The following is a 24,198-nucleotide window of genomic DNA, read 5'->3' as shown; positions in this document are numbered from 1 at the left end:
CTCAACGCTAGACACTTTTTCCCCAAAATCTGGCATTCTGTGATGTTCATTTTCCTGACACAATGGCTGAAGACAAAATGGGGGCATAAGCAAATGTGGTGAAGAAAGCTGATGGTTCCTGGCTATCAAAAGATATAGCATATGGGGTCTTAAAGGCTTGAAAATTTAGAAAGCGGCCATCTCACTAAGAAGCAACTAAGCCCACATGGAAGAAGCACACGAGCTGTATGATCATGAGGTGTTGATGGGATCAAATATCAGGCATCTAAGATCCAGAACAAAATCTTGCCCACTGTGAATAGGGTGGGGGTTGGGGAACGGGGGTGTGGAGTGGAGACCCAAAGCCCACCTGTAGACAATTTGACATCCCTTCAAATAAGGAAGAGATGAGCCAGTCAGGGTGCTGTATAGCGCCAATGAAACACACAACTTTCCTCTAGTTCTTTAATGCTTCCCCCCAGCCCCTAGCCTCCACTTCACTATCATGACCCCAATTCTATCTTCCAAATTGGATTCTACTAGAACATGCACACTGCTACAGATAAAGAGCTATAGAAACTTAATATGATTTTGTCTTCTTTCTGTCTGAAAAGAAATTTCTTATAATATCAAAAAATGATTCCATTAAATGAGAACAGTTTTGCTTCACCAATGCGGTAGTTATACCATCTGGTGTCAATTTGGGACTTGATAGGATTAAGAGTGAAGGGGTGGAGTGTAGTCTGTCAATCTGATCATAGTCAATGAGGCCTTTGTGTGGGCAATTCTTGGAATTCCTGGATTTCCTCCTTGGAGGCAGGAGACAGCCTCTCTCTCTCTCTCTCTCTCTCTCTCTCTCTCTCTCTCTCTCTCTCTCTTTCTCTCTCTCCACTCACTCCTTGAGATGAGGTTCTCTTGACAAAACAAATGGGGCCATATACCCTGGGAGCTGGAGAAGCCACACTGACCTACCCTGATGCAACCAGACCTCTGGAGCCAGAGAAGTCCCATAAAAACTCCTGTCAGTGCTTAGATGCTTACAACCCCACTGGATCCAGAAGACTTCCAACCCATTGGTTTTTGATCTTCCTGCATTCAGCATCATTACATGTGTTTCATGAGTCTGAGGAGGACTTTAAGATTGGTATCGGATATATGGGCTAATATTGGACTTATGGACTTCATCTGGACTGGGCTGGGACTTTTTCTCAATATTCTATTGCTCTTGTATATAAAGCTTTTTTTTTATACACATACGCGTGTCCATGGATTTGTTTCTCTAGTCTACCTGGATTATCACAAACATCACAGCATAGCAAAAAATAAACTAGAACAGACCTACCAGTAGGGAAATTAAAATTTAAAGAATGTGAGTAAGGAATGAAATCCTTCATAAATTTGCTTTGCCTTACAAACAATGCTCACAAGAACTATCTAAATTAATTTGGCCAAAACACTGGAAATTAACTAAAGGCTTAGATATCAGAAATGCATTTACTCTGAGTCTCTGCAGCCTAGACATACATTTCAGACCTTAATTTAAAGTTAACTCAAATGATATTGGAAGCTTATGTATAAAATTACATCCTGGCGATAAGAAATCATAGCAGCAAGTCTATATTACTTTTGTTGCATGTTAAGTTGAGCCTCGCCTTCCTGGTTTTCAGGTCTCTTGCTCTCTGGTGGTTGGACCAGGGTGCAGCTGGCTTAGCCAGTTCCCTGCTTCAGCTTGCAAGGCTCACTTCCTGCACGACATCCCTGAGGAGAAGCCACATAAACCTACCCTGATGCAGCCCTGGGTGCTGGAGCAGCCATGTGGAGACCCCTGCCAGCGCTGAGATGCTTACACCGCCACTGGATTCAAAGACTTACCACCCACTGGCCTGTGATCTTCCTGCATTTGGCATCATTGCATATGTTGCATGAGTCTAAAGAGGAATTTATGAACTAGTATCTGACATATGAACTAACATTGGATTTATGGGCTTGACCTGGACTACACTGGGATGTTTCTTAATATACAATTTCTCTTTGATATAAAGTTCTATCTTACACACATATGAGTGTCAATAAATTTGTTTCTCTAGTCAACCCGTACTAACACATAATTCTGTTTTCTTTTAGTTATACCACACCAAAATGATAACATTCTCAAAACACTCAAGTTGTGTCTCTTATGTGTGTGTGCATACAGTATGTATTTATATATATACTTATACACCTACAGACGCACATATATACATGCACATAAATACACACATATATACAAAATATATATAAAGAAGTTTGAAGGGGCAAAGCAGGGCTGTTGTGTGGATGGGGTAAGGGTTCATAATGAAAGTCTTGTCAGATATCCCTGCTGCTCATTGAAGAACCACCATGTGCGTTATCCTGATGGCAAAAGATGCCTCGGAGATGGATGGTATTTCTCACTTTCTTAAAAGTTCTTCCTGATAAGCCATTGTGACCATACTATGTCCTTTGGGGAAATCTATCAAGATTACCCCTCTAAAAGCCTCCCCCAAAAACATTCACCCGGACCTTAGGAGGTGACCTCTGTGATTTGAACTGAACCAGCCCAGTTCCCCTTGAAGCCAGGGATTTGACTAGACTTTTTGGAATGCACACTAATTGAGACAGAGACCAGAGTATTTCAGAGAAAACTCATCTGAAGCCATCCTTGATCAAGGAGATATAGTTCAACATGCTTGTTTGGAATATACATCTGGAGTATATGGACTGATATCCCAGTAGTAATTTTTTTTGTCTTTTGATTGTTTCCTATTTATGTTCACTGTGAAGGTACAGAAGCAGTATTTGTGTGGTTGCATATTAGCCTATGGCAAACAAGATGGGCAGTTTGAAACCACCAGAAGAGCCGCTGGAGAAATATTGGGCTTTCTACTCCCATAAAGAGATAAGGTCTCAGAAATCCACAGGAGATCACTATGAATCAGCATTGGCTCAACAGCAGTGATTAATAACAGGGAACATGTGTACACAAGGCACAGAAGACCTCTTTTAAGTGTTGAAAAGCAAAGATATCACTTTAAGGGCTAAGGTGTGCCTGACTCAAGTCTGGTATTTCAATAGCTTCATGTGCATTTGAATGCTAGATGGGGGGGGGGGATTTTTGAAGAATAACTTGTGAATTTAAATTATGGTGTTGGAAGATTATTGAATATGCCCTGGACTGCCAAAAGAATGAGCAAATCTATCTTGGGAGAAATATAACGATAGTAAGATTTCATCATATAGGTTTTGAGCACATTATCAGGAGGTATCAGACCCTGGAGAAAGACATCATGCTTGACAGAGCAGATTGGGAGTGAAAAAGACCTATAATGATATGCGTTGATAAAATGCCCATAGACACAATGGGCTCAAATGTAGAAATGAATGTGAGGAGGATGTAGGAACAGTCAGCATTTCATTCTACTATACATTGGTTCACTATGAGTTGAACCTACTGACACAATTGAAACTAACAAAAAGAACAACAGTACAAACATAATGGCTTCTTAGAAAAGGGAAAAAAGTCAATTTTCTGGGCAGAGCAGAGGAAATAACAAATTAGGCGGAAAGATCTTTTATTGTCAGAAAGTAAACAAATAGTATGGTAGGGTGTGAAAAGAATACTAGATCCAACCAGAAAAAAGCTCTCCAAGGTCAAAATAGAAGTAATTGAACAGCAAAAGATTTGTACTCTTGGAATAGAACCCAAAGAATAGAATAGTCATTCAAAATCCGTGTTAATTTTTTAATGGCATAAGTAAATGATGGCAGAAAAGTGATAATACTTCTCATGGAAGAATTCTAAATAATAAATGTAGGAGAAGAAAGTGAGGACATAGAAAATGATCGTTAAAACACCACAGTCATAATCACTGTAGGAAAAAGCTACTCTTGTATGAGCAAAATGTTCATAAGAAAATTTTGAGCAAAAGAACAAATGAGCAAATGAAGATAAGTCTGTACATTAAACTGTGTAATATTTCTCCTCTTGTAAATACAGCCGGGAGCAGTTCTACTCTGTCCTGCAGGGTCACCATCAGTTGAAATCAACTCAATGGCAGGGAAACTTGAGCCTCCCAGAGGTAGAGAGCTTCGTCTTCTCTTGAGCAGAGAGGCTAGCTCAGTGTCTTTAATCTAATGACTAGAATAAGGAAAGGGACTTTGCAATGGCGAAATCTGGCAGGTGCCACATTTTCCAAGGGATCAAGCTTAACACCACTGGTAATAAGCTGTTTTCATATACTTCTGTATTAGACAGGGCTCTCTAGAGAGATAAAACTAGATTGCTGCTATATATAATAAAGATAGATACATATATAGCACAAGAAATGAACAGTTAAATTACAGATAGATAGATAATACAAGAAATGAACATTTAAATTATGAAGCAGTACAAATGGCTCAGTGCAACTCGCTCCCATGAGAGAGTTGTGAGACACTGGTAGTCCTTCAAGTCTTGAGAGCTGTCAGGTAGTCATCTGTAGAGAGAGCTAGGCTATCCCAGCACAGGCAGCAAACAGGAAGGCAGGTCACCAACCATCAGCCAGGTCACCAACTGTCAGTCCCCAGCTCCAAAGATGTACATTCCAATTCTCTGGCAAGGCAAGTCTTAAAGGGACCTCAAATTACAGCACAGAGTCCATGGGTTAGGTGTCCCACAGGTAGTATAGTTTGCAAATTGAGGAACAGAACAAGCAAGGCAGCCGCACCCTGGTCCGATGATCAAAGAGAGAGAGACAAGAAAGGCAAGGCTCGCTGAGCCATTTAGCTCTCTGCCCTTCAATTAACCCCACATGTGTTTTTCGGCCAGGCTGATACAATAAACTATCTCAACTTCCTAATATGGTTGTTTTAATGTGCTTTGTTCAGTGTACTAGTTTAATTTACTTGTCTTAATGTACTTCCTAATATGACTATATAAAAAGGCTATGTCCCCTCTTGAGTATTATTCCCCACATTTTTAACTCTAAGCAAATTCTGAGAAAATAATAGGTCAAGGAACAAAAAAATCATATCACTGAAAATGTGGGTTAGTGCAGAGTGGAGACTCAAAGTCCATTGGTAGCCACCGGACACCCCTTACTGAAGGGTTGTGGGGAGGAGATGAACCAGTCAGGGTGCAGGGTAGCAACGATGAAACATATAACTTTCCTCTGGTTCTTAAATGATTCCTCCCGACCCCAACCACCCACTATCATGATCCCAATTCGATCTTATAAATCTGGCTAGGGTAGAGGATGTGCATAAGTACAGAGAGCAACTGGAAACACAGGGAATCCAGGACAGATGAGTCCTTCAGAACCAGTGGTGAGAGTGGCGATGCCTGGAGGGTGGAGAGAATATGGAGGTAGAAAGGGGAAACTGATTCCAAGAATCCACGTATAGCCTCCTCCCTGGGGGAGGGACAGCAGAAAAGAAGGCGGGGAGAGACGTCAGACAGTGTAATATATGACAAAATAATAATAATTTATGAATTACGAAGGGTTCATGAGGTAGGGGGCAGTAGGGAGGGAAGGGGAAAATGAGCAGCAGATATTAAGGGCTCAAGTAGAAGGCAAATATTTTTAGAATGATGATGGCAACAAATGTACATATGCGCTTGACACAATGGATGGATGTGTGGATTGTGATAAGAATTGTATGAGCCCCAAATAAAATGGTTAAAAAACTAGGTCAAGAATCATTGTATGAAATATGTGTCAATTACTCTTCAAAATTACCACTCATAAAAAAATAAGCAAAAATAAATGACTCAGAAAAGACCGGGAAACTGTCACAGATTAGAACAGACTGATGCATAACAATGAAATGTAGCATGATATCCTGGCTTAAATTCGGGGACAGAAAAGATAAATGAGTGAATAACTTGAAAAGTGCACCATAATTTTTAAAAGACATGCAGATTAGAAGAGACTGTGTAAAGTATGTATGGAAATTCTGTGCTTTCTTTGTGGCTTTTATAGAAATAGGTAATTTTTCTAATTTAACCTTTAAAAATGTCTATGACTAGAATATGGAAATATGAAACATTCACCAATTTTTCTACATTTACTTGTTATTTATAGTCTGGGTTCTTTTGAATTTTAAATTCGTATTCATCTAGTGTAGTAACCTAAAATTGGGGGCACTTTGGACTTTAAGAGATCTGGCAATGTCTGGAGCTGTTTTCGCTGTCATAAGTGAAGGAAGTGCTGATGATATGAGTGATGGAGTTAGAGTTCCTCGGTGGCTTACAAATTGATGACATGTGCATGGCAGCAAATGAGAAATGAATAGCACGGAATTTCATGGACCTGTAGTTATGCATTCAGCTGCTTACCTCAAGGTCAGCAGTTCAAAATCACCAGGAGAAAGTTGAAGTTTTCTATTCTCATCAAGAGTTACAGTCTTAGAAACCCACAGTGGTATTTTTACCCTGCCCTTTAGAGGCATCGTGGATTGGAGTTGACAGTAAGTTTGATTTGGCTGAGTTCTATAACTATGTGACATATTTAGGAGTTCAATAATCTTGGGAAAGTTGAGATATCCCTTCTACAGCGTTTTATTTTGTTTTGCACAGTGAGTTTTAATCCAAACTAAACTACAACTCAGTGTAAAAAACACCTTGCCACTGGACCAATAGATGGCACCATGATAAATGGAAAGAAGATTCTAGTGTCAAGGAATTCATTTTACTTAGATCCACAATGAACATTCATAGAAGTAACAGTCAAGAAATCAGACATCATGCTGCGCTGGGAAAATCAGCTGCACTAGGGTCTCTAAATTGTTAAACAGCAAAGATTGTATTTTGAGGACTAACTTACCCCTAACGCATGCCATGGTAACAAGACTGTGAATAAAGCAGTGTATAAGGAGACTGGGGGGAATTAATGATTTCTTTAAATTATGACGCCTGCAAAGAATATTGACACTAGCATTGACTGGCAAAACAACAAACATGTGTTTCATGAAGGAAGTATAGCTAGAATGTTCATTAAATGTAACCATGGGATACAGAAAGTTTTCCCCCCAGGTTGTCCCCTGCTTGCCAGCACTTTGCCAGGTCAGCTGCTTAGAAGTTTTCTCCCTGAGTGCTTGAAGATAGAGCCCACAGTGCTCTGGAATTCCATTCTTCTCCGGCCTACATGCTGGTCTATCCATAGTTTATTACGATGTGCACAGTAGAACGTCTCAGCAGGATGTTCAAGAAAATACAAGTAAACGTCTTTCTGGTATTCTTTGCTTTCAGCTAAGTTCCATCTGACATAAACAATACTATCTCTTTTTCCGTGTCCTCGGAATCTGGCCTGAATCTTGGCAGCTTGGTGCCAATGAACTGTTGCAATTGTTGCTTGCTGATCTTCAGCCACGTTTTATTTGCATGTGATATCAATGCGTTTGTTCTGTGATTGAGTACCCTGCTGGGTCAGCTGTCTTTGGCAAGCATACAGACGGGAATCTTCTCCAGTTAGTTGGTCATGTAAGTAGGTGTCTCCCATATTTCCTGGCACAGGTGAAACCGTTTTCAATGCTTCCTCGGCTTGATGAAACATTTCAATTGGTAGGCCTTCAATTCCTGGAGTCTAGCTTTTGGCTAATGCTCAGTGCACCTTGAACTTCTTCCTTCAGCAGCATTGGTTCTTGTTTATATGCTACATCTTGGAATGGCTGAATGTCAGCTAATTCTTTAGTTATAATACCTCTATGCATTCTTTCATTTTTCTTTGATGCTGCTTGTATCATTCAATATTTTCCCCCTGGAATCGCAATATTTTAACTCAAGCCTTGAATTTGTCTTGATTTCATTAAGTTGAAGATACTCTGTGTATGTCCTTCCTTTTTATCTTTCTAAATATAGGTCTCGGTAATATTCATTATAATACTAAACTTTGTCTTCTTGAGCTACCCTTTGAAAATTTCTGTTCAGCTCTTTGATTTCACCTTTTCTTTCATTTGCTTTAGGTATCTATGATTAAGAGCAAGTCTCAAACTTACTTCGGCCATCCACTTTGATCTTTTCTTATTTTCCTGTTTTGTTAATGCCACGTCTTCTGCCATTAGTGTTCAATGCATCAAATCTGTTCTTGGGATGTTATCGAAATTCATATGGGATAGACTCAAGGTTGTATTTTCGCTCTCATGAACTTGTTTTGATTGTCTTCAGCTGTATCCTGGACTTACATATGAGCAATCGGGGTCCTGGTTCTTTTCATCAGGTACTAACTTTGCAGGAGCCTATAGCCATTGCTGCCTTTGAGATTATTGCTGAGCTTCTTTGTTTCCTTGGCAGGCCTGATAGCCTGCTCTCATGAGGACTTTTTAACATCAGGAACCGGATTCTTCTTGGTCATTATCTTGGTAAGAGCTTCACCCTGATGGCCTTCTGGAATTTGACTGTATGGTGAGTTCTTTCCTTTTTAATTTCTTCTGATCTCCCCATTTGTGCTTCCTTTTTTTTAGGAGAGTCCAGCATATCTAGCTAGGGTCCCTCTTGGGGAGGAATGTTGATTCTCAGTTTGCATGAAGAAACTGGAATGCCTTCCTATTGTTACTGATATAGTGTGTTTGTGTTTTGTATCCACTGAAACCATGAAGCTTAACCTTCATGGATGGAGAAAAAGGGAAGATGGTGACGAATGTTCTTTTACATTTTAAATGTCCTTGCAGCAGTTTTTTCAAATGTAATGTGTTACTTGATTTCCTGGCTGTTGCTTTCATAGGCGTTAAAACTGTGACCCCTAGAATGAAATCTTCAGGAATTTCCAATGCATTTCCATTTGTCATGATGTTGCTTATTGTGAGGATTTGGGTTTACTTTATGTTGAAGTGCATGTCTTGAAAGTTTAACCAGTGCTCCAAGTACAACATACTGGCATGAGGCAGTGAAACAATAGAGAGTCCTGTTGGGCCGGCCCCAATCCCAACTATGTGAACATCGCCCTGCATCCTCCCCCCCACCCCCCCACCACCCCACTGCAGAAAAATGCACTTCAGAGGACAGCACTGAAGCTACAGCTCAGGGAGAGGAGCACATATGATCAAAGGACACAGGAGCAAATGAAGAGAGAAGGAGAGAGAGTGGAACACAACCTGGCCCACCAAGTCCCAAGGACAATATTCCTGCGCTGCGCAGCCAATGCACAGAGAAAAACTAGGGCCAGTCCCACTATGAGACATGATGTCCCTCACTGACCCAAATTGCTATGGGGGACAACAGTGAGACAGAGTGCAGGAATTGTGTCCAACCTGATCCTACCACACCAGAGTAAAACACTAAGGGTATGCAACAGAGCAAGGGGAGCAAAACAATGAAGACCCAGGTAATAGCAAAAAAAAGACTTTGGGGCCAGGTGTGGCCCTCCATTAGACTTGACCAGAAAACACTCATAATGGTCAATAAACAGACCTGGAACTATTTATAGGCTTTTATTTTTTTGTCGTTGGTTTTTTATTGTTGTTTTGCTGTTGTTTTCTTCCATTGCTTTGTTTTGCTTTGTCTTATTTTTGTGCTTATTATTATCTCTGCATATTTATCTAGATAAAATAGGCGGGACAAACTATCTGGAGGAGAAAACAATGAAACTGACAGTTCTGGGAGGCACATGAGAGAGAGACAGACAGGGGAAAGGATGTGAGTATCAATAAACCCTGGCACAAGGGAATAACTAGTGATCTAAAATCGATGGTGAGATGGGCATAGGATGCCTGGTGGGGCTTGATCAAGGACAATATAGCCGATAGGAGTTACTGAAACCTGAATGAAAACCAAACATATTACTGGGACAAGAGGAAAGTAAAAGGAAATAGAGAAAATAACTAGGAGGCAAAGGACATTTATAGAGGTCTAAATACAGGTATATGCATATGCAAATATATTTTATATAATGATAGGGAAATAGATCTATGTACATATATTTATATGTTAAGTATCAAGTTAGCAGACAGACTTTGGGCCTCTACTCAAGTACTCCCTCAACAAAAGAACACTTTGTTCTAATAACTCAGTATTCTGTGATGCTCACCTTCCCACATGATCACTGAAGAAAAAATGGGTGCACAAACAAATGTGATGAAGAGAAATCTCTGGGGTCTTGAAGGCTTGGCGATAAACCAGCAGAAATCTAGCTGAGAAGCAACAAACCCCACTTGGATGAAGCACACCAGCCTGTGAGATCACAAGGTGTTGACGGGGTCAGGTATCAGGCATCAAAGACCCAGAACAAAAAATCATATCTATGTGAATGAAGGGGAGAGTGGAGTGGGGACCGAAAGCCCATGTATACACAATTGAACCTCCCCTTACAGAGGGCTCAGAAGGAGGAGATGAGCCAGTCAGTGTGCAGTATAGCCCTGATGAAACATACAACTTTCCTCTAGTTCATTGGCTCTCAGCCTTCCTAATGCCATGACCCTTTAATACAGCTCCTCATCTTGTGGTGACCCCCAAACATAAAACTATTTCTGTTGCTACTTCATAACTGTAATTTTTCTACTATTATGAATCAGGCAACCCTATAAAAGGGTTGCTTGACCCCCAAAGGTATCAGGAACCACAGGTGGAGAACCACTGCTCTAGTTCTTTAATGCTTCCTCCCCAGCCCAACCCACCCCCTGCCCCACTATCATGATCCCAATTCTACCTTACAAATCTGGCTAGACCAGAGCATGTACACTGGTACAGGTAAGAGTTTGCAACACAAGGAATCCAGGACAGATAAGAAAGGGGGAACCAACCACAATAATAGTTATATAACCTCCCACCTTGCCTCCAGGGGACTAACAACAGAAAAGTGGGAGAAAGAAGACAGCAGATGATGTAAGACATGAAAATAATAATGATTTATAAATTATCAAGGGTTTATGAGGGATAGAGGCGGGGGGGAGGAAGGGGAAAAAAATAAGGAGCTGATACCAAGGGCTCAAGTAGAAAGAAAATATTATATAGATTGTGATGAGTTGTAAGAGCCCCCAATAAAATGATTTTTAAAAATTAAGTTTATGCCTTTTATCTTCATCAGTAAGTGCTTAAAGTCCTCCTCACTTTTATCTCACAAGGCTGTCACACCTGTATGTCACAGTTCGGTAATGAGCCTTCCTCGAATCCAGATAATATAACCTTCTTCATATAGTTCAGCTTCTTGGATTATTTGCTGAGCATTCAAATTGGACAATCATGGTAAAAATATATAACACCAATGAAAACTGTGTATATGTTAAAATCATCAGGATCCACTTGCATGAGAATAAGTACCATTTGGTCTATATGTATGTTTCCCATCAGCACCAGTGTTCTCCAGTTCCCTTTCCTTGCAATTCTAAATATATATATATATATATATATATATATATATATATATATATATATATATATATATATATATATATATCTTTTCAACATCAAACTAAATATGTAAGTACTTTTGAGGTATCATGATCAAATCAATGGACTATGTAGAGAATTTGTCAGTATAAAAGAAAACAGAAGAAGTCACTTCATAATATGTATCAGTTGCCTAAATACATCAGATGAAAATAACTTAATGTCATTTGGAATCCAATTGTAGTCAAATGCTTGCTCAATAATTAAAGACTTCAATTGTCTTCATTTCCCCTTGAATTTTATTGCAATAATATTAATTTAAATTTCCATCGTGGCATTTATGTACTTGTGGTGAGTGTGACTCTAGAGGAAGTATCTTGAGAATTTTACTGTTCCAATATCAATCTTTTTGTTCAAATTTTTTAATTGTTTGTTTATCATGCACCATTGCTAGTAGCCTTTGCACTTTGGGAGTCATGACAGTGCTAGTGGTGTTAGCTACTGATAAGTGGAGACATCTTGTGCAATGGGATCAGAGCTTTAGAAATCTCTGGGCTCTTTGCTGATTTTCAACGTGCCAGGGCCTTCTTTGTAGTCCGTTCTAGTCTGGAAGCTCTGCTGAAACGTGTTCTGCCTCACAGCAAAAGGAAGCTTCGAGTAACATCTACGGGTTGGCAGACTTTGAGGTGCACTTATGGGGAGTCAGACTTCCGTCACTATAATCCCACTGCCTTCCAATTAATTCTGACTCTCAGGAATGCTGTACAATACCCCAACTCACCACCTTAGAGTTGATGCCAATAGAATGGAGTGAAATTACTTGTTAGAGTTTCCAAGGTTATACATTGTCTTTTTCTTTTTGTGTGTGAAAGAGAGAGCTTTATATCAAAGAGCAATTGTATATAGAGAAAACATCCCAGCCCAGTCCAGATCAAGTCCATAAGTCTAATATTGTCCCACATATTCAATATCAGTCTGTCATTCCTCTTTAGACTCACATAGAACATGCAATGATGCCGAAGCAGGAAGATCACAGGCTGGTGGGTGAAAAGTCTTGTGGATCCACTGGCAGCAAAAACATCTCCAGGGCTCTGGCTGCCATCAGCATGGCTTCTTGTGGTTTCTCAACAGGGATGTGTAGCAGAGAGAGAGTGTCTGGTTATACATTTTCACAGGAGCAGGCTGACTCAACTTTTTCTCACAGAGCAGCTATTGCTGGTGCATTTGAAGGACCTATCTGCAGTTGGCAACTCAATACTTCACCCCCTGTGCCATCTGGACACCTGGTTTCCAGCATAAACAGAAACACAGACTGCTATGAAGTCACGGCTCACTAATAGTAACCGGATGTGGTACAGAATTGAACTAATACTAGGGTTTCTGTGATTGAATATCTGTGTGAACATACGACATCATCTTTCTCCCAAGATGTGACCATGGGTTTCCAACTGCCAACAACAGACCAGTAATTCCATTGTGGCTCATTGACCCAGCTGATAGAAGTCCCTGTTATCAGACCAACTGAACTCTATCATTGGAGAGCTTGCTATCAACCCATACTGGATTGTAAAGACAAACAAACAAACAATCCGGCTACTGTTATGTCAATTCTGTATAAGTACCGCGCGCTAACTGATTGCGCCACTGGAGCTCCTATTATGTCAATTCTGATTTCTCAAAACCCAAGAGGGTCATGTAGAACTCCCCTATAAGGTTTTCAACTCTAGATGTTTATGGAAATAGATTGCTTCATCATTTTCCTATGGGAGCAACAGGTGGGTTCAACGTGTCAACCTTCAGTTAGCAAGTGCTTAATCACTGTGCCACCATGAACTATAAAATATACAATATTTCATTTTCTTTGACTCTTTACACAGTAGTTCTGCACAGAATAAAATGAGAAACTCCATAGGTAATTTGACATATGAAGTAAGTAGATTGTAATTAGAACCATCAGCTAGCTATTGTTATGAATAACTTCAATTAAAAAAAAATAAATAACAGTCAACTGGGGAATATCTTTACCTATCGGCACACCTACATGCTTTGAGCCACAACCTTGAATGTGCACTACAGAAAGAAAAGCTGTTTTCTATTATTTTAGCGAAGAAAAAGCTGCTTTTCCCATTTCTTCTGTGACCGCTTAGAACATCATTTCCAACAAATGGCAAATGGCCTCAGCCCGGGCTTCCTGATTTCAAAGCCAGCTTGCATCCCTGTTAATATATCATTTCTGTGCCTTTGTTTTCATGTGGGATTAAAATGATGAAAGCGGACTGGCTCTCTTATGATCTAGAGAATATATTTTCTTTAATACTGTGTTTCCACTCATTCACTCAGACTCTTACTCAATCATTTGGGAAACTTGAATTTATAGCATTTGCCTAGCTCTATACAGCAGTATATAAAAATCATGAAAATTGCAAGAGCTATTTTGGGCAAGAGTTCAGAATAGATCTCCGGTTTCAGACAAGAAATTACAGTTTGTATTAAAAAAAAGGATAAAATCGGTGTCATAAAAATTAGACAATTGTTTCAGGGAATTTTTTAAAGAAAAAAAATTAAATGTCTTAAGCCAATGAATCAGAGATATGTTGTTGATGTTGATTTGATAATTGAGGTGCTGTTGAGTTGATTCCGACGCAAAGTGATCCTAGGTATAACAGATATATTTAAAATTGTCCAGCTACCATCCCTGTGCCTAGATAAAGGCTGAATCTTTCCTTCATGCTGCTTGTTAGTCCTGACCTTTGCCCAGGCTTACTCAACTCTTAGGATTCTCTGAATGGTATACATAGATTAATACCACTCTACTAAGTACAAGGTTGGTAGTTCAAATACACCCTACAGGTGCTGTCATAGATTAAATTATTCACACCCCTCCCATCCCAAATAGGCATCAGCTTGACTGGACCAAAATTCTCAGTGGTTGGAATATAGGTAATGAATTCTCAGTGGTTGGAATATAGTGTTATGCGATGATGGGCACTTCCCTTACGATGTGATCAGATGTGGCCAATCAGTCCTAAGAGCATGAGGGTGGGATGCAAGCCCTTACTTTGCTGCCAGCCCTTATGGGCTGTAAGAGGAATGCCGTGCGGTTATAGGTGGCATCGCCTTTTATTGTGTAAGAGGTAAAAGCAGAGAGCAGTGAGCCGAGAAGAATGAACCTGTCTAATAGACAAGAGGAAGGGGTGGAGCAAGCCCTTCGATTGCTGCAGGTTCACTGTGCCGAGATCTTCCTAGACCCAATGGAAGACGAATGTCAAGAGACAGGTAGATCTCCGAAGAACACCAGGCCTACAGATGTTACAGGGAAAGCTTCTTCCCAGAGGAAACCAAGAGAGAAAGCCTTCCCCCAGTTATCACCCTGGATTTGGACTTCCTTCTGCGTCGCCAATCGTAGTTATCAGGGGGCTGCTATACCAGGAATACAAGCGGTTGGCTTGAACGGACTTGTCTCCCAAATTAGGAGACTGAAAGTCCAAACAAACCCACTGCCATCAAGTCAATGCCAACGCAATAGTGACCCTTTATGACAAGGTAGAACGGCTACTACTCTTTATAGGAATAGAAAGTTCCATCTTTCTGCCCCAGAGGGGCTGGTCATTTCCAACTGCTGACCTTGCAGTTAGTAGCGCAATGTGTAACAACTAAGCCACCTGGAAAGGCTCCACCTTTACGCTACTTGTTAAAGAGTCCGTGAGAAAGAGGCAGATGGTCAAGGAAATGCATTGATGCAGTGGCTGCAACAAGGACCTCAACCATAATAAGGAGAATGGCACAGGAGCGGGCAGTGGTGCATTCTATTGTGCATGCCTTCTCCTCATGCTGGGGTGCGATTCCCTCTCTTTACGCTGCAGCGATGGCTCACGTCTATGCAGAAGAATAGCACAGTTCTACTCTGAAACACATGGGACCACTCTGAGACACTGACAACTGCGTTGGTTTTATTTTTTAATCCAGATATTGACCATTATGAAATCCTTGGGGAACCTGAATTACCTAGAGTTTCTAATAACTTGAACTTCACATGTACAGTCCCCTTCATGAAAGGAGTCACATGTCATGTAATTTTAGGCATTAATGATAACATAACAAAGATAAAATAAATATTCAGATAATGTAAACCACACTTACCTCTCCAGGCAAACAAACAAACAAAACCTCTGATTACAAAGAACAAACACTCATTTGGCTTGTTTTTATCTATTCATTTGAACATTATATAATAACATAACTCTCTATATTTTTCTGACATATATAGATGGAATTTTAATATAAAATTATTTACTTTGCCTACGTTTTCTTTTGAAACACTCTGATTTTCACTATACCTTCATTAGAGAAATTCAACTCTTTCTTAGTAGACAAATTAGCCCCAGCTTTCTTTAGCCCTGGCTTTTCTCCCAAGTCCCAAGATTTCATCTCAAATCTGTTTCTGCTGTCTCCCAGTTCAACCAGTCCCACAATGGCACCTTATACTATATTGGCGGGGGGGGGGTGATCTTATATAAAAATTAGAATATTTTTTCACAATTAGAATTTTTATGGAAATGCCAAAATAAGCATTCTGATAAAAATGTGTTCTTTCAGTAGCCACCTTACATAAGACCAGAATAAGGCAGCATGGGACAAGAGCACACTTGTGCTTGATGAATTCATTTGTGTCTATCATGGTAGAAAATGGAGCTAGGCCACATCTGACTTCCTCTAGGTACCCAGGGGAGAAGGAAAATGTAACTCCGTCTATGCACAGGATGACTCCTATGAGGCAAAGGCCAAACAGGCCACCTTCCATCTTTATCAAATTCTGACACTAACTATTCTTCCCACAACCCTCTATCTCTCCATTGGCATTGGTAATCCATTGAAATGGCCACACAGAACTCTTGTTAATACTCTTGATTATGTCAATACTCTTGATTTATTAGCGAAATTACAGATTATAAATTAGTATTAAAACAGTTAAGGATACAATCTTTTTTATTCTAGTACACTTCTCATTCGTGCCAGTAGGCATGTTTTTCTCTCTCTCTAGTCCTCGACCACTTAGCCACACTGGGTTGTGGGGGAGGGATTGGTTGGGGGGGTGGGGAGTTGCTTGCTCCTTAGGCAAACAGGACAGGAAAGCTACGGTCCACGGTCCTGTCCCGTGGGAGAATGCTGATGGCTCAGCCATGGGAGCTGATGAAGCAATGGCTGGCCTGACTCTCCATCTGAGATAAACAGACACTGCCCTCCTGGTCTCCAATAAAGCGACAGAAGGCAGCAGTCTGCAAACTCATCAGTTACTACATGTAATCAGAATCATCCATTTGTGAATTCCTTGGCTCAAGTTTTAAAGCTTCAAATTGTAAACGGTCCCTTTGTGTAAACCTGTCACATATTTGGGCTGCGCGCAGGGAATATATTTAAGCTTGCCCCTAATAAACTCTGGGGCACTGGAGTGTCTATACTGCAGGGATCCCCACTTTCCAACTGTATCTCTCATTTTTCTTATTTATAAGTTTTCTGATTGTAGATCGTACCCCCTCGAACCCATTAGTAATGTAAGATAAGAGTGGGTCTCTATGCTCTCTTCCACCACACCAGGGCTCCATGGACTGCAATGCTGTGGCCAGTGTTACCAAGATCCTTGAGTACTTATTACTGCTCAAAGGGCAAGGCACCTCCTGTCTGAGGCACTGAGGTGAATGTTTCAATGGACAGAAAAGCCAGGTGTCCTGTCTCACATTCTCTGATGCTATCATAGCTCCTTTATGGTCCTTAGCAACAGCCCCTTCTCCATGCAGAGATTCCAGAGAGATGTGGATCTGCCTCCGTTGGTTGTAGAATTCTTTCTCTTTATGTGATGGGGAAGTTGAAGAATTATACCAGCTTCTTCAGTCTGCAATTGAACAAACATATGATCAAGACGTACTGATAACGACCAGCAGTTGCAATGTGAAAATTAGAAACAAAGAGGGAGGGACAATAGTTGGGGAAGTATGGCCTTGGTGATAGAAAACAAACTGGAAATTGCATGATAGGATTTTACACTACCAAGAATCATACACTGACTTACATGTGGACTTCATCAGATGGAATACACAGAAATCAAATTGAATACATCTGTGGAAAAAGATGACAGAGAAGCTCAGTAGCTACCCAAAACAATAATCATTCGATCATATGTAAGTTCATTTAGAAACTGAAGGAAATCTTAAAAGTTCAAGAGAGCCAAAATATAACCCTGAGTACATCCCATTTGAATGTATAAAACACCTCAAGAAAATATTTGTCACATTAAACAATAATGATAGCGTGGTATGACATCTGGAGAACAATATATGAAGAAAGCAAACAATCACTAGGAAGACAGTAAAGAAAAGAAAGACAAAGGTGGATAGCAAAATAGAAATTTTCTCTTGAATGTACCTTAAGTGAAGCAAATAGGGGGGAAATGAAGTCAAACGGCTACAAAGAAAATTTTAAGAAAGACAACTCAAGAAAACACTGTGGAGTGTGTTATAAAGAAATTCAAGCCTCAAGTTGTGAGACTGAAGGTTCTATGGGAAAAATATTGGGGAAAAAATGCAAAAACCATCAAAAGTAGCTGGATAGAACTACTTTAGTTACAGTTCCAAAAATAATTTGTTGACATTTAGTCACATCAAGAGGTTTTATGTAATCAACAACCAATGCTATTGACAGAAGTCAAAGCTCCACTGAACCATTAACATAAAGTAACATCCACATTAGGGTGATTAAGATGAAATATAAGGATTTAGATACATATAAACTAGTGACATAAAATGGTAGACAGTAAATAAAAATTCTCTCATGAATCTCTGCTTTACTAGAAAATGCTTTCGATTATCCTTGCCCAAGTTGATCTATTATCAGCTTCAGTATATTGTTAATCTATACCTTGTAATTAATTTATAACTTCACTATGATATTACATCATGTAGTATAATGTATGCCTATAATTTTGTAGTATCAGCTTGAATCTCAGTAGATTAGAATAACTATACTCAAGTTTTTGACATGTACAAATATGTACCCATATATAATTGTGTCAAAAATAATAAATGCAATATCTTCAATATCTATTTAATAAAGGTAAACATAATTATATCAAATTTTATGTCAGTTATGTAATATCCTAAATGTTGTCCCTTATTAATATTTACTTCTCCTATAAATTAATTTAGCATAATTTAAAAATAATTTCAATTTGACATATTCTTTATTGAATTGATACTGTAATTTGATGCATCTGTCAAATAAATACTTTTGACAAGTGCTGTCACAGAACAATTTTTAACATGTTGTTTTGTGAATTTTCCAAGTGGAAGTAACCATCTTCCACATATGAATGTAGAAGACAGGAAAATAATATCTGACTCAGTGCTGACTTCCCTGGCTGGGAAAGACCACTGTCTTTAGATCGAGGAAGCAGCAATGAACTGAGTTTCTACTGAGCCAGAGAAGTTCAGTAGACACTCAAAAACAATTTCTTTCACAAAATATTTGTCTTTCTCTAAGTTTTTTGTACCAGCAATAAATTTTTACAATAATATCAAAAAAACGACTCCCAGCGATACTTTTTTGAGAATTTTAATGATAACATAGTAAGGTTTGGATTTTGGTGAAGTCTTCTTCCTTTTATACCTTAATTTTCTAAAGAAATCATAGTTTGGCCTATACGATATGACTTTTTCCTTCCCACACTTCTTTGACCAATACACTTTGGTAATATAGTTTTTCTTCATATATTAGGCTTCTAGAAATGAAAGCACAAATCCTGTTTATTTTTCTAGATAATTATTGGTCCATTCACACAATCAAGAAGTGCTCATCCCAAGTTATATAACAGGGATTCTTAGCTAGATAGCTAAATAAAACAAATAAAGAAAGAACCATACAGCTGAACCTCATCTATTTGTAAAATCCCTACTCTGGGTTTAGACAATTATAAATCGGTATATTACATATATAATCAAAATATACAAACATTGTATTTTAGTATCAGCAGTTACTAACAGTAACCAAATTTAATGTCTGTTCTTTCTTGGATATTATTAATTTTCCTTATGCAAATGTAGTTTTTAACAGAGAAAATAATAGACAAGTTTGCCTCATACATGTGTTCTTCAAACGCGTGCATCATTGCTTTGACGCCTCAGTCTTCATACTGAACAGTTTCGCAGATCAGTAGGTGTTTTGAGGGAATTACATACTTTCTGCTTTTGAGTCTGTTCACTGGATGAAAGGACAATCACTTTAGGGCCCAGCTTTAAATTTATTAAAGCTAGAGTCTAGCCTTAAAATTAATAGACTACTTTAAAAGTGGTAAACTTACATATTTCTTTGCCCAAGAGATGTTTCATTATTTAAAATTCTATTTAAATGATTGCATTTTTTTAGGTACCTCTGAATGCTGCTACGACAAAAACTCCACAGGAAATTAGCTTTGTGACTCCTCCAGGGGAGTTTTTTCTCCCAGTGTTTCTTCTTGGAGAACTCTGTTGGCATCTAGATCTTTCCTCAATTCCTGTTTCAATCTATTCTTCTCATTTCTCATATAGTTGAATCAGTTTAAAAGACACTCTACACTGATAGAGTCTTACTGACCTAACAATAAAAACCCTATGCCTAAATGAGATTACATCGACATACATAGTAGGGCTTGTGATTTGGGGAGAATATAACTCAATCTATAATAATACCTAGAAGGATAGCCAAAATGATTATTAATCACAGATTATAGTAATCTTAATCACCAAATTGTGACACTTTCTTCATATTAAAATAATTTGAATAAAAGTGTGCATCATTATGTTTTCATAATGTCTTTAGATGATTTCCATACAGAATGTAGAAAAACCTCAGTAATTATGGATGTTTCTACTTTAAAGTTAATATTAATATATCCTTATGAAGAACCCCAAATTCCAACTTATATGAAGATATGCGTGTATAAATACAAAAATTTGTACAAAAGTAACTATTCCAGACCTTGGAAGAGGACATGAAACTTGGTAAAGGAGAGAGTAAGCAACAAAGAGAAAGAGCCAATGAGATGGAGAGACACAGTGGCTACAACAATGGATCCAAACATGATAAAAATCGAGAGAATGGGGCAGGACCAGGCAATGTTTCAATCTCTCATATACAGGGTCGCTGTGAGTCAGAACGGACTTGCCAGTACCTTAGAACAATAACAACATGCGATGGATTATTGCAGGGTAGTGAATGTTTGAGTGTGGTTCTCCCCTCCGTAATCTCTGTCATGCCCACCAAATGATTTTTACCTGATGGATCTGGGTGAGAAGGTGAAGGAAGATACTAATTGTATTATATGACTTAGTTGTGAGCGAGTGTCATCCTGCTGGATCTCAAGTGAGCCATTGAAGATGCAGGAAGCAGGATTTCATTTCACTACCTTCAAAGATAAAGAGCCAGAAGTGGAGTTTGTCCATTGTATCCCTGAGATCCCTGTGCACTGAACACCTTTGATTCAGGAGAAATCTCTGACACTAGAGGAAGGACAGAAGGGAAGCCACAAAAGCAACCGCAGAACCAGCAGCCAGAGCAGTACACTCCCCAGGCCAATGTGCAAGTAAGTCTGCGTACTTTGGGGAGAGAAGCTGGTTGGTGGACTGGAGTGGCTCTCAGCCCTTAATTTGGGGGGATGAGTTTACTGATCCGGAGAGATGGGAGTTGAGGGCCTTTGGACCGAGGCTTACAGAGAAGTGGCATGTCCTTTGGACATCTATTAGGAACCCTGGAAGACCGGAGTAACGGGTCCTGCATGAAGAGATGAACATTTTTCACTTGAATTGTAATCTATTAACTTTCATAATAAGCCCCACAATCATGAGTATTGTCTGTGACTTTTGTGTGGCCATTATATGAGGGGGTACCACTCTCCAAATAGTTGTTTTTCAAAGCTATTTAAATTTTTTTAGCCAAACAACCTTATCACCTACAAAGTACCCTCCCTTACCAGCCTCTAACAGTATCACAGATCCATAGGTACAATTATACAGATATAATATATAAAGATTATAGTAAAGTCATAGAGAATAGGAAAAGTAGGAGAGAAGATAAAATAAAGGAGTCAGATACATAATATGGTAGTATACTCACCTCAGTCCTTCTTGGTGGTCCACGTGGAGGTGGGAGACGAGAGGGAATATGTTTCTAAGCAAGGCTTTATAAACTTAGGGGCATGCAAACCCCCACCCCCAATTACAGGTAGCTACATATGTCACAGGAAGTGGCTGTACCATAGGCAATACAAGCAATGGTAGGGGGACGATTTAGGGGTGTACATGCAAAAGGAAGGGGAGGGACTAGGAGTGCACATGTGACAACATGGGTGGCTCCTAGATTCAAGATGGCAGCCTAACCTTGGTCGTCCTTGAGTGGTCTTGACCTTTTCTCTGGGCTCTCCAGGGAAACAATCACTACCCTTGTCAGTAGGATGTGAGCCCCACCTACAGTGGGACAGAGCACAGTCTGATTGCTCTGGATGGCTGAAGCATTCAGGGAGAGAACTTCTAAGCAGGTGACCTCACAATGAGCTAGCAAGCAAGTGACAACCTGGAGACACACCTTTCTGTATCCCACACTTACACTTAAGACATTTGTCAAATCTGAGAATTCATTCCAGGAAACATTTTTAAAATGATCTCGTTGGATGGTAGACCATTCCTTCCTTGTTTTTTCTTCACCTCTTCTACGTCATCGAATCTCTGTTCTTTCATGTCCCTCTGCATTTGTGCAAACAAAAAGAAGTCACACACAGCAAAGTCAGGTGAGTAAGGTGTGTGGGGCAAGAGAGGCATGCAGCTTTTTCCCCAAAACTGGCACACTGAGATGGCTGTGTGAGTAGGTACATTGTCGTGGTGGCCAAACCAGCCCCCCATCTGCCACAAAGCAGGCCTTTTTGGTCACACACTGTTAATGGAATCTTTTCAGAACCTCTAAATAGAAAGCCTGATTAACAGACTGACCTGGTGGAATTAACTCCAAATGCACTATCACACACACACACACACACTATCTCTCTCACACACACACACACGAGCATTGTCTTGATATTTGATTTCACTTGATGAGCATTTGGGGGGATGAGGCGATGGTGGAGTCTTCCACTGGTTTGGCTGATGTTTGATCTCAGTGTCTTGTCAACTGTAATGACCGTGGGAAAACAGTTTGGATCGTTTTGGAGCTGTTCTTTCAAACCACAGCATGTTTCCACTTGACACTCCTTTCCCTGGTCAGTCAGAATCTGAGGCGCACATTTCTCAAAGACCCTTCGCATTCCCAAATCTTCTGTTAAAATTTGCTGATCCAAGCTCCAAGCTAGTCTACATAACTTTCCCATCTCTTCAATGGTCTGTACTTGGTCATTGAGCACAAGTATATGATTTTGTTTACGTTTTCATGTGTTCAGAAAATTGACAGACATTAATCGACATTGTACCTTTTTGAAATGAGAAAACCAATTGTACCCTCGAGTTTTTCCAATAGTGCTGTTCTTATAAGCTGAGTTCAGCATCACAACAGTTTGTGCAGCATTTTTTCCTGAGCAGCAAACAAAATTTCACAGCCACACACTGTTCTCTTAAATCAGCCATTGCAAAAAAAAAAAAAAAAAAAAAAACGAGGTTTGAATGAAACAGCTTTTACAAAAAAATTCACTGTGACCAAAGAGAACCTTCCCAAGAGATGCCCCTGGGTGCACTAACTCAGAGCAAGTTGTTCGATGCTCTCCCAGAGGGAAACATGCTTACTGCAAAAGTTCTGCCCAGCACAGCTTTGTTCCATTTGGGGGTGGTATCCCTCACAGAGTAGAGAGTGCTGCAGGAGACAATTATATATCTCCTTATTTACAATAGCCCAATCTAATTATAGAAGAAATAATTCTTCTCAATTACAGACTCACCCTTTGGTTTAACATTTGTTATATTTGAAGTTATTACACTTTTTACTTTTTTAAGCTGTATATATTTGCATATATATTTTTACTTTTTTCCAGGAAAAAAAATATTTATATATATATGTACAAAGATTTTTATATATGTTTATCTCCCTACTACCTGTGACACTGTACCAGAGTAAGTGCTAAAGTATTGCTACAAAATTGTAGAAAGTTTTATTAAACAAAACATACAAGTGTGACATTATTGTTTCTCAGTGTAGCCTCCATCGTGATTATATACCTCTGAAGGTGGTACTATCATTCCCTTAACCTATCCCACAGGAATTCTACATTCTGTCATGCACACCACATCCAAATAGCAGTTATTGTTATTATTTCACCCTTAGGGGACTCAAATATTTCATAGTGATGTTTTTAAATTTTTAATTATATTTGAGTTTTAGGGAGAAAAAGAAGTCTGAAGGTGCAAGACTATAGCTGGAAGATAGATGATGGATGGGGTCTAACAGAAATTGTCTTTATTTCTTTTTTATTTAATGTTTGCATCCAGCGTAGAATGAGCTCCACAGGAGGAGCCATTCTGCTCTCATAGGTGCAAAATGCTGTCCAAAGGTACAGGACTACAACCCTGAAAGAGTGCTTGGAGCCAGACTCCACTGGGCTGCACTTGCTCTTCCCACAGCGTGACACCAGCACAGGCATCATGCTAGCCTGGACAGCTGACAAGCATTTGTCTACACGAAATTGTCACTGAAGAGTCTTTGCTACTTTTGGAGAATAAGCAGGCGCATTGCCATAATGGCCAAAAAATCCCTCATTGCAATTTTGGGGGTCTTTTTCTCCTTGACGCAGTTTTCTTTTTCAACACTTCTTCTTAGTAAGCCCCTGTGATTCTCCTATGTCCTTTGAGAAAATCTATCAAGAGTCCCCATGAAGAACCTCAAGGAGACACCAGAACATT

At 39.5% G+C, this 24,198-nt stretch overlaps 1 non-coding gene across 1 annotated transcript; it reads right to left on the bottom strand.

The window, feature by feature from the left end:
* Positions 1–23,772: 23,772 nt before the first annotated feature.
* On the bottom strand, positions 23,773–23,971 carry LOC142444067 (small nucleolar RNA SNORA74). The gene has a single exon (XR_012783743.1). It is a non-coding gene; the product is annotated as a small nucleolar RNA SNORA74 (small nucleolar RNA).
* Positions 23,972–24,198: the final 227 nt, after the last annotated feature.

The sequence above is a fragment of the Tenrec ecaudatus genome, chromosome 3 (genome assembly GCF_050624435.1).
Source record: "Tenrec ecaudatus isolate mTenEca1 chromosome 3, mTenEca1.hap1, whole genome shotgun sequence".
In the NCBI taxonomy this organism is placed as follows: domain Eukaryota; kingdom Metazoa; phylum Chordata; class Mammalia; order Afrosoricida; family Tenrecidae; genus Tenrec; species Tenrec ecaudatus.
Note: the sequence above shows the minus strand (reverse complement) of the source record. Positions and strands in the feature narration are given on the sequence as shown.